This window comes from Otolemur garnettii, unplaced genomic scaffold (assembly GCF_000181295.1).
Source record: "Otolemur garnettii isolate 467f Iridium unplaced genomic scaffold, OtoGar3 scaffold00208, whole genome shotgun sequence".
Classification (NCBI taxonomy): domain Eukaryota; kingdom Metazoa; phylum Chordata; class Mammalia; order Primates; family Galagidae; genus Otolemur; species Otolemur garnettii.
In genome coordinates this window covers 744,045-754,656 of record NW_003852603.1, presented here as the reverse complement: position 1 = coordinate 754,656, position 10,612 = coordinate 744,045, and the positions used below count along the sequence as shown (strand labels likewise).

At 45.6% G+C, this 10,612-nt stretch overlaps 1 protein-coding gene across 6 annotated transcripts in view; it reads left to right on the top strand.

The window, feature by feature from the left end:
* Positions 1–10,612, top strand: part of KIF16B (kinesin family member 16B) — a 307,490-nt gene that overhangs the window by 90,260 nt on the left and 206,618 nt on the right. The gene's annotated exons all lie outside the window — the stretch shown is intronic.

Below are 10,612 nucleotides of genomic sequence, written 5' to 3'. Positions count from 1 at the left end.
GACTCTCGTGGGACGGGGATCAGTGGGGCAGTCGGTGACTCTCGTGGGATGGGGATCAGAGGGGCAGTTAGTGACTCTCGTGAGATGGGGATCAGTGGGGCAGTTAGTGACTCTCGTGGGACGGGGATCAGTGGGGCAGTCGGTGCTCTCGTGGGATGGGGATCAGTGGGGCAGATAGTGACTCTCGTGAGATGGGGATCAGTGGGGCATTCAGTGACTCTCATGGGACAGGGGTTCTGGTTTGATTGTGAAGAAATAGGACAAGAGGCTATTAGACATTAAAGCGGTGTGTTTTAACATGGACAGGTTATCTTGGCGTTGAAAATGTTTCCTTTTACTTGTTCAGCACATATTAGAACTCTGTTTAATATTCAAGGGCATCCACTTTCTTCTTCAGCTTTTGTTAAAACCAATATAAAAGCGTTAAGTTAAATAAAAAAAGAATACTTCCCATGGCAGTATTGTGGAATATGCTTGCATAGCATGGCTAGAGTTCAGACATTTCTAAGCTAGTGATTTCCTACCAAAATATTTTTCTGTGTGTCTCCAGGACTAGATGGGGGTGATTTGCATTTCTGGCAAGACTCTGCTTGAAAGGATGTCAGTAATAGTCTCCATTTTCATACTTGGTCTTTCAAATTACAAGTTTCTTCTTGTTCATTTTTTCTGCAGAGTTGGTAGGAAAGCCCTGTCCCGTGTTGAGGGTCAGCCATACAAGGTTTGAGGTTCAGATTCGAATTTTGTGTTTTGACAGCATCTGGCTGACTTTATGCCTGAGAAGAGGGGATTCAGAGGCTATTGAATCTGAGGTTTGTTTTTGAAGTCTGTTGAGGTAAACCATTGCAGAGGAGTGAATCTCCTGCTACTGGGGAGCCTGGATAAATGCAGTTTAACTGAATGTCTTAGGGGAACCCTAACATGGATCCCTTGTGCATGAAAATGGCATACCCAAGTTCTGCTTCATAGGAGTGAACCTCTGAAGACCTGGAGGCCCCACTGAGTTCTGCATCTGACGCTGTTTCAGAGCACTGGGTCAGCCTTAACTTATGTGAAGTTCTCCATGTACTGTTTAGGCAATGTGGGCTGTTCTGGGGGTTAAAAAGTCTGTTTCTTGTGATGTCACAGGTTGTGTTTGAGTTGAGATGGTGGGAGGTTGGGTGCAACACTCCTGGAGAGATTCTTTCAAGTGACTTCTACATTGCAGTAAGTGAGGGTTTCTGCGTTTAGACTCCTCTTTCCTGTGTCCTGATTGGAATAACACCTTAGTATTCTGAGTATTTCAGTCTTTGTTTTGTTGAGTTTTTTTGTGCAGGAAACTGAACAAAGACTTCACTTACATTTTACAATAGTCAGGCGTGGATGAAGCTCACCAAAGATGTGACTTTTTTGTTGTTTAAGTTGTATCTTCTCAAAGAGGTTGTTTGACTTTTCATGACATGATATGACTTCCCTCAGGAAAGTTGCCCCAGATGATAAGAATCTATTCTGCTTAAGAAATCAAATAATTAGCTGTATGAGAGTCATTAGTATGTGTCATGCGCATTATCATGGGAGGCAATGGGGGAAGAAACCGAGATTGAAGCTTTGTGGCTTCTGCTGCTGTGGTGGCGCCTGTCCTTGGCCTGTAGTTGGCGTTTTATGTCGACTCTGCAAAGGTTTCCACACCATGTTGTGGCAGCGAGACCCCTGAACAAGTCATGCTTTTTCTCATAAGGTAATTTTGGGCACAGAAGTTAAATCCTCCTCCAATTCAAATCCTATTTTTTAAATAAGTCTAATTGTTTTTATTTTTTATGACTTCAGATGAGAAGGAAGAAATGTGATAGGTGTTGGGTGTTAAAGGTTATGAGAAAGCCAAATGCTATTTCAACTTTTCCTTCCTCTTGACCGTGGAAGCCCACTTTAGATTGCTTTAACTCCACAGCCATTTTCTGTTCCCATTTGACACCTTCGAGACTGTCTTCCACTCATATTGAAGAACAGTGCCTGAGGGCGAAGGAGAAGAGGCCACCCAGATGCTCTCTAGGAAAACATTCCCTAGAAGGTGCTTGTTGGTGGATAGGTTTGTACCTGTGGTTTGTGTGATGCTCTTCCACATTCTGCTGTGGGTTGTATCAGTTACTGTTCTAGTAGTGCTGCGTAAAACCCGGCCCAACTCAGAGGCAGCCACCTGTTCCGTGAGCTTACATTTACTGCATCCTGAGCAATGTTGGAATACAGGAATGTGGGGGAGCCCCCTCTCATGCAGGAGCAGGAGTCTGACCTCAGCGTGTAGGATAGAGGTCCCTTGAAGTCAGAAGCAGTCTTGAAAGTTCCCTAAATTTCCCTGGAAGTCACCAGGCCTTAAGCTCTTGGTTGCTCATATATAAGTAACTTTGCTGTCTTTTTGGTATCTAGCCTGTGGTTTCTTTTGCCCCAAACGAGTAGCATCCATGGTCTGCTGAATGAGGGTAGGGAGAGTGAAAGAGCACTGGGTGGGCATGTGCCCTGATGACAGGCCTTCACTGTTCTCACAGAGCCTGTCACAGTGTGGCCATAGTGGCTGGAGACCGTGGCTTTGATCTGAGGGATCTGGAACTTGGGTCTTAGGCTCACGTTCCCTTTGTGACTCACTGGGTTGTGACACTCATCCGTAACTCCCACACACCCCAGTTTCCAGCTTGGAAAGCACAGTGGATGCAGCCTCTTCCTCATATCCAGGTTAGCAGGGGAAGGGATCCTAATGTCCGAGTTATTTTGGAAGTAGCTGGCATAGACCATTATCTCCAAGAGGCAGCTCTTAGGTCACGAGAGAGTTTTTTTATTCTCCGTGCTGTACTCTGTCTCCACGTTCTTGCCCCTGAATCTGCCTGCCTCATTTTCATTAATGTTTATTTTCTAAGGTCTAAATAACCTTCCGGGTCCCAGAGGCCTTGGTCTCCTTTTCAGTTTCATCTGCCTTGTCCCAGTTCTCCCCCGACACTTTTTTTTTTTTTTGTTTCCTGGCCTTTGCCCTTGTTATGTCTCTCTCCTTCCCGTGCCTCTGTCGATCCGGCTTGGAGCCCTCCCTGACCTCGCTGCCTCCCCCCAGTTCTCAGGGAGGGTTTTGCTTCTGTCTTGGTGCGTAGCATCATCTGAATCACGTGGCCTTGGTTTCTCCCTCTTTCTGCCAACTCTCACACAAGGAAGACAGGAGCAGGGCCTGGCGAGGCCTGTCTCTTTACTGGTCTGTGAGCAGCTCTGAGAATGTGGCTTTTTCCAGAGCAGCCGTGCAGAGAAAATTTATAGGATTAAGTCAGTGTCAAGAAACACAAATAAAACCTTTGTATTAATGTGCTGGGGCCGCCAAAACAAAACACCACAGACTGGGGGCTTACACCACAGAAATGTATTTGCTTATAATTTAGAGGCGAGAAGTCCAACATTAAGGGGTTGGTAGTCGGGGACTTTCCGAGGCTGCCCACTCCGTGTCCTCATGTGGCCTCTTTCCTTTGTGCCTGCAGCCCTGCTCTCCTTCTGTGGGTCCTGCTCTTCTTATAAGGAGACCAGCCAGGTGGTTTAGGGCCCATCCCACAGCCTTGTTTGAATCATCTTAATTAATTTTAGCTTAATTAAAGACACTATCTTCAAATGTACCCACATTCTGAGGTACTAGGGTTAAGGGCTTCGGCAGATGAATTGGAGGGCAGCACAGTTCAGCACCTTGAACCCTGCAAATCTCATGGCCCAAGGGGAAGAGCGGCAGGTGGGCGGTGCTGCTCCCCGAATTCAGTTGCACTGTTCTCATTTCTGTTTGGAAGGCTCATTTACAACTCTGTGCTCTTCTCCGAGGGAACCTGGCTGATCCTTTTGATTATAGTTCTGTGCCTCATTTGAGTCAGTTAGATCTTGGCTGTTCTGAGTGTGGTTCATGCACACGCAGCATCAGCGTCATCTGGGAGTGGGTTGGAGATGCAGGCCAGCAGCCCCTGTCCACACTTCTGTGTCTGAATCCACACCTCAGGAAGAGCCCCAGGTGATGTGTCTGCTGCTGCACGTTGAGTGCTGACTCTTCTACCTAAGGAAAGGTGGGGCACTGTGGGACTCCTTTACCCTCAAATCTGTCTTCCCCCTTCTCCTGCTCTGCTGTGGATTGGGGAGAACCTTGTGGGCTGCCCTTCCCTGGGTTCCCTGTAGAGACAGAAACCAGACTCGCCTTTTCTTTGAGGCCCCAGCACAGTGACTAATGTCCTGTAGCGGTTGCAGTTGATCTTGGTGACACAGCCCTGGTGTCCAGAAACACCCCAGTGCCCCTCCTGCCTAGGATGGTGCTGACCTGCTGATGTCAGTTTGTGGGTGGCCTTGCTGTCCCCCATGGCTTCCCAGCTCTTTCTTCAGCTGAGTAACCAGTTCCCTGTATTGAAGCGCCTGGGATTTAAATCCTAAGGTAGTTTCTGTTTTGTGTTAGCCCTTGTTTGATACCCAAGTGTGCTCCACCCACAGCCTGGGGACCTCACCACCAGATCCTTGAAATCTGGTGTGTCCCGGTCCTCTTCTTCTCTAGAGTCTCTTGTTAGAATGCTGCCCCGGTGTGATCTCCCTCCTGGCTGATTTATCTCACAGCGCAGGGACTCTCGAAGTTACTGTTGGATAAACGGAGCTTCTACAAGTCTTGACATCCCTGGATCCGAGGCCCTTCCTGTTGGTTCCCATTTTGTGCAGCTCTGATGCTGTGCTGATTGCGTAGCATTCAAAGTGGTTTACAAATGACTCTTCAGTACCCTTTGTGTGCACTTTCCAGCCTACCCAGTACCCCTCATGTACACGTTCCGGGCTACCCGGCACCCCTCGTGTGCGCCTCCCGGCCGGCCCGGCACCCCTTATGTGCGCCTCGCGGCCTACCCGGCACCCCTCGTGTGCACGTTCCGGCCTACCCGGCACCCCTCGTGTGCGCCTTCCCGCCTACCCAGCACCCGTCGTGTGCACATTCAGGCTTACCCAGCACCCCTCGTGTGCGCCTTCTGGCCTACCCAGCACCCCTCGTGTGCACTTTCGAGCCTACCCAGCACCCCTCGTGTGCACCTTCCGGCCTACCCAGCACCCCTCCTGTGCACTTTCGAGCCTACCCAGCAGCCCTCGTGTGCACCTTCCGGCCTACTCAGCACCCCTTGTGTGCACTTTCCCCGTATGTTTTATCACTGATGAATTTTTTCAAGTGATCCTTTAAGAGGAGGAGGCCCCAGATTCTTCTTTGGTCCCATGTCCCAGTCTTTATGCCCCTTTGGGGTTTATCTTCCCTGCACACATTTTGGCTTCCCAAACACGCTTGTTCCAGCGTTTTATAAATAAAGAAAAGTGCTCAAGTTATGTCCTCTGGCTGCAAAATAGCTCCCAGACAGTTTGGACCAAGCTGGCAGCCCTCTGACAGATGGCACGGCAGAAGGAGGGACTCCTGACGTCCAGAGTGGTGCTTCTGGCCCTGAGAGTGTTCTTGGTTTGAATCCCTCCAAATTCTTCTTCTCATTCTGAAATATTCTCCTCATTGTTAACCAAGTAGAATTTCTTTCTTGCTGAAAAGTTATCCTTTGATTGCTGCAGAGTTTGGCCAGAGGGACTCGGTGTTTTTATCACCCTATGGGGTCTTCTGACTACAGTGCAGTGGGTGGGGGGAGAGGAGGCAGCAGGTGGTCACATGCAGACACCAAACTGGAGAGGCTTTTCCTGGGAGGAGCAGTTTGTATGAGTGGGATTGAAGGTGTTTTTGTTTTTGTTTTTCTTTCCCCAGACTTTAATTATGTGAAATATTTAGGTGTCTTACACACAGTTAACAATTAATGCGTGTTGAACTGAATTTGGAGGCTGACACATAGTTGAGTCCCTATAATGATGGGATCCTAACACGAATGTGTATGTCTAAGTCATGGTGGCAGTGCCTTAGTATTCCTCCTGTGGGGGGATGGAAGAAGCAGCATACTGCAAGCCCAAGGCAGGGGAGGACAACGCACTGATGGAAAAGATCTTTACACTCTTGCCAGAATGTTCTGACTAATAAGGTGTGGTAAAATGAAGTTGGGATCTTTTTCTGGCTGAAGGTTTTCTGAGTTTAAATTTCATGGAAAGCCATGCTTTCAACCAACTTATTTCTGTTTTATAATAGAAGCAATCCACAGAATTTTTTGTCTTGGAAGATTATGGCAACGTGTAAAAGAGTTTTTCCCTGGCTGCCTGCAGTTTTCCATTTCTTGGAGGAGACGTGTGTTGGGAGTGCAATGAATTTGGAAGGAGCACAAATAATGGGGGCTGCTTCTCAGCAAGCTGGTGGCAGGTCAAGTTCATGGAACAAGCTCCTTGAGGACACCTGCTGCCAGGTCACCTGAATCCTTTGGTTACTGAGAGAGAACATACCTCTGGCCATTCTCTCCTTTAAAGGCAGTTGCCCTTGACCTGTTCTCGGTGTGAGAATTGAGCCTGGGCAGATGTGGATAGAATTTTATTTATAGACCTCACCTCTTTAGATTAAGGAGGAGGCGTCTCTTTTAGCTCTGGGCTCTCTGCTTCCTTCTCAGCAACTGTTTGGTCATTTGATGGCTCAAACTTCTGAACGGAGACAGCCACACAAACTATTTATGGTTAGTTAATGCCATTTAAAAAATGCCAAATGTTGTCTCTAGAGCTCATATGGCTACTTGAAGATAATATATTGAATTTTACAAGTATCCAAGCAGAGATTGGCTGCAGTGGGAATTTTAGAAGTTGTTTATTCCTCATAAAAAATAGTCAGTCCAGCCCAGCGCTTGCACATTAGTGCAGCCCACGTGCAAGTCTTGGCTTTAGGATGTCAGTCACTTTTTTTTTTAGTTTTAAAATACTAAAACTGGGGTCCCCTGTCCAGCCTTGAATGGAGGAACCCTTTTCAAATGTTTGAAAGCTTTTTGCCAAAGATAAAAGGTGGTGAGCATCCTCTGACATAGTGACATTCTAATAAACTGGGATTGCTGCCTATGTTGATAAAGAAATTCCTCTCATCCCTACGAGTGTAAAATATACTCTCCCTTGGAGAGCAAGTATCTTTCTACCTCGCCTCAGTTTGTCTCTACCTTCCTCTCTCTTTAAGCACATGTGTATTGGGAGCATCTTGTGGATCAGACGTAGTCCTGGGCATGGGTGTACTCAGTGAGCAAAACAAAAATTCCTGCCCTCACGGAGATTATGTTCTAGTGCTCTAGACTTTGCCCACAGTTGGGTGTTGTTTTGTAAAGCTCTTATAGTCTGGTCTTGTCTAGTCGTCTCATTTCTAACAGAACAGACATAAAACATGTTTGTTGATAAAACAATGTAGCTCTGCTCCCAGACTTTCTGACATTTGAGGCCTGAGATTATGTAAGATAAATAAATCTTACTGTTTGAGTTCCAGTACTTTATTAATTACATTTACTTAATAAGATAGTGTTTGTTAAATGAACTTATATATAACATGTTTGTGTATATACTTACATGTGCGTACACACACACGTGCACCCTTAAGCACTTTGAAAAGCCCTTGAAACATAGAAAATGTTTTTTTTTTTTTTTTTTTTTTTTTGAGACAGAGCCTCAAGCTGTCCCCCTGGGTAGAGTGCCGTGGCATTACAGCTCACAGCAACCTCCAACTCCTGGGCTCAAGCGAGTCTCCTGCCTCCGCCTCCCAAGTAGCTGGGACCACAGGCGCCCGCCACAACGCCCGGCTATTTTTTGGTTGCAGCCGTCATTGTTGTTTGGCGGGTCCGGGCTGGGGATTCGAACCCGCCACCTTAGGTGTACGTGGCTGGCGCCTTAGCCGGTTGAGCCATAGGCGCCGAGCCTAGAAAATGTTTTATAAATTTATATTCATTAGAACACAGTTTCTGTGTTGTTCTCTGCTCAGTAGATCTGTACCCTGAACGACGGGGTGGTTATAAAGGCTCTGCATGGCTAGCCTTTGTGATACAGGGTTCCTCCATTCAAGGCTGGAGAGGGGGCCTCAGTTTTCCTAGGCCTGGTCAATTTCATGAAGGAAATTCCCTGACCTTTTTCCCTGAGCTGGAGGGACTGCATCTATTCATTTGTCAATAATGTCCATTAACACCAAGTCCTAGCCAAGTGTAATTCTCAGGATCTAATACTCCTAGACAACCAGCCCAGGTAGAGTCTTCCCACTTGGGTCTTTCCCTCTGTCTGAAGTTCTGGTGCTTTTTAGTCCTTCTGTCTAGAGCCTCTGGTGATTTTTTACTACTTCTGTATTTCCTCTCTGTCTAATAAATTCTGTCTTAACACCAATCTGTGGTCGGTGGGCTTATTCTTCAAATCCCAGAGACCAAGGACCTACTGCAGAAAGAAATTCTGGTAACATCTGGAGGACTGAGAAAGAATGACACATGTCCTTGTATATGGGAGGGAATCATGACATCCCATCATTGCTGTTGTTGTAAGTGTCCATATGCCCATCATTGGCTATGTTTAATTACAAACTCCTTGAGGTTAGCGGACATGTTTTGCTCATCTTTGAATCTCTTATAACTTACAGTGTCTTATGTACTATTTCTTTATAAAATAGAAAGTGTTCAATGAATGATTGTTAAACTTGCCTCATTCTCCCATTTCTGAGAAGTTTCAGGACAAGCTTAAGGACTTTGCTGTAGAACAAACTGCCATAAAACTTTGTGTGTTCGGTAGACTGTTGTGATTTCCTGTGACTTTGTGGTCCAGCCTGGTTCAGTGGATTTCTTTCACCTTCACTCACTCCTTGGAATTGAATGGTCTAAGAAAGCTTCACTTACATGCCTGGCTTGATCGGCCTTGTGTGTCTCTCGTCCTTCATTGGGGTAGGCCTCAGGGTCTTGACCTGAGCATGGCAAGAGAGGATAAGCATCAAACATCCAAGTGTTTTTCAAGCTTTCAGGGTGCCTTATATTCTAGCATCTCATTGGCTAAAGCTGGTCATGTGACTGAAATCAGAGTTAGGTATGGGGGAATGGCCCAAAGGCATGAGCATAGGGAGAGCAGTGATTCTTGCCAGTTTTTGCAACAAAAATCTACCACAAGCATCTTTTTTCTCTATTCTCTTTGCCTCTTTGCCTTTTCCTAGCTCCAGTGTTTTGTGACTGTGTGTGTCTTTATGTTTCCTTAGAGGACAGGAGTTGTGATGCAGATGACTTGAAAGAGGGTATGAGAATTATTTGCCTCCCTACTTTAATTTGCAGACTAGCACAGACGACTTTGTATCTGTTTGAATAAAAGTCACTGTCAGTACCCGCATGTGCAAATGCCTTTTATCTTTTTTCAGTGCATTCACACAGACTATCTCATTGGTTCTTCCTTGATCTTAAAGGGAGAGAAAAAAGAAATTACTGCACTTTATATAGTTTGTGGTTGTTAATTTGTCAACCTCTCATTAAAGTTAGACTTTGGCTATTAATTTCCGTCAAACTTTGTGTTCTTCTTTCTCTAAAGCTCTGTTCTTGCAACTGTTTTTTAAGATGAAAGGCAAAGTAATAAACATAGTTCATTGTTCTCTGCAACTGGGACTTGATAATTAATAGGGGAGATGACTGTCAGTGCTGTAGCACTTGGCAGGGTCAGAGGCTGAGCTGATCTATTCGCAGAACCAGCTCTGATGTTGTTATTACTAATTCCAAGCACACCATGTTTTCCATGGCGGTTTTTATCTGGGAAGAACTATCGTAAATAAATGTATTACAAGTACATGCTGGTTCCTACTTTTGAATAACATTGTTGGAGTAAAAGGCTCAGAAATAAGTCATATGTGCCCTGTTAAATGTTGGAGTCACGTGATAAATTATTTTGAACACATAAAGGATTTTCCTTCTGATATTTTTCAGTGAGGCATGTGTGCTGATGGGCTTTTACTGCATATTTATTGCCACAGTCAGCAAGGAAAAGATTGCCTGCTTTACATACACCTATACTCACTGGATGTTAAATTTTTGGAACTTAGTTTCATAGGCAAAGAACCTTTTTTTTTTTTTAAGAGACAGAATCTCACTTTGTTGCCCTCAGTAGAGTGCTCTGGCATCACAGCTCACAGCAACCTCCAGCTCTTGGGCTTAGGCAGTTCTCTTGCCTCACCCTCCTGAGTTGCTGGGACCATAGGTGCCCGCCACAACCTTGGCTATTTTTTTGTTGCAGTTTGGCTGGGACCGGGTTCAAACCCTCAACCCTCAGTATATGGAGCTGGTACCCTACTCACTGAGCCACAGGCACCACCTGCAAAGAAGCTGTTAAAAGCAGCCATTTCATGATACAAATAAGTTTATTTTTATGTCCTCATCAAGAATATAGTTGACTCACCTTGGGTGATTTCTAAGAGTTGTCAGTTTGGAGAGGAGTAAGTGGTGGAGGAGTAGCAGTGAACTTGAGAGTGAAAAGAGGGTTTTCCACGTGCCTGGATTAGTGACCTTTCCTTCTGCATTATTCTGGATGCATCATTTATTATTTTTTGTGAACTTAGTAACTTTGGCTTTTCTGTTTCTCAAAACCTCACAATAATATGTGGACAAGAATAGTGCCTATCAGATAACGTGAGAAATGAACACATGCAGAATCAACAGTGTAAACATCACAGAGGTGTTGAGGATGATGCCTTGAACACAGTCAACACTATGAACATCACAGCGGT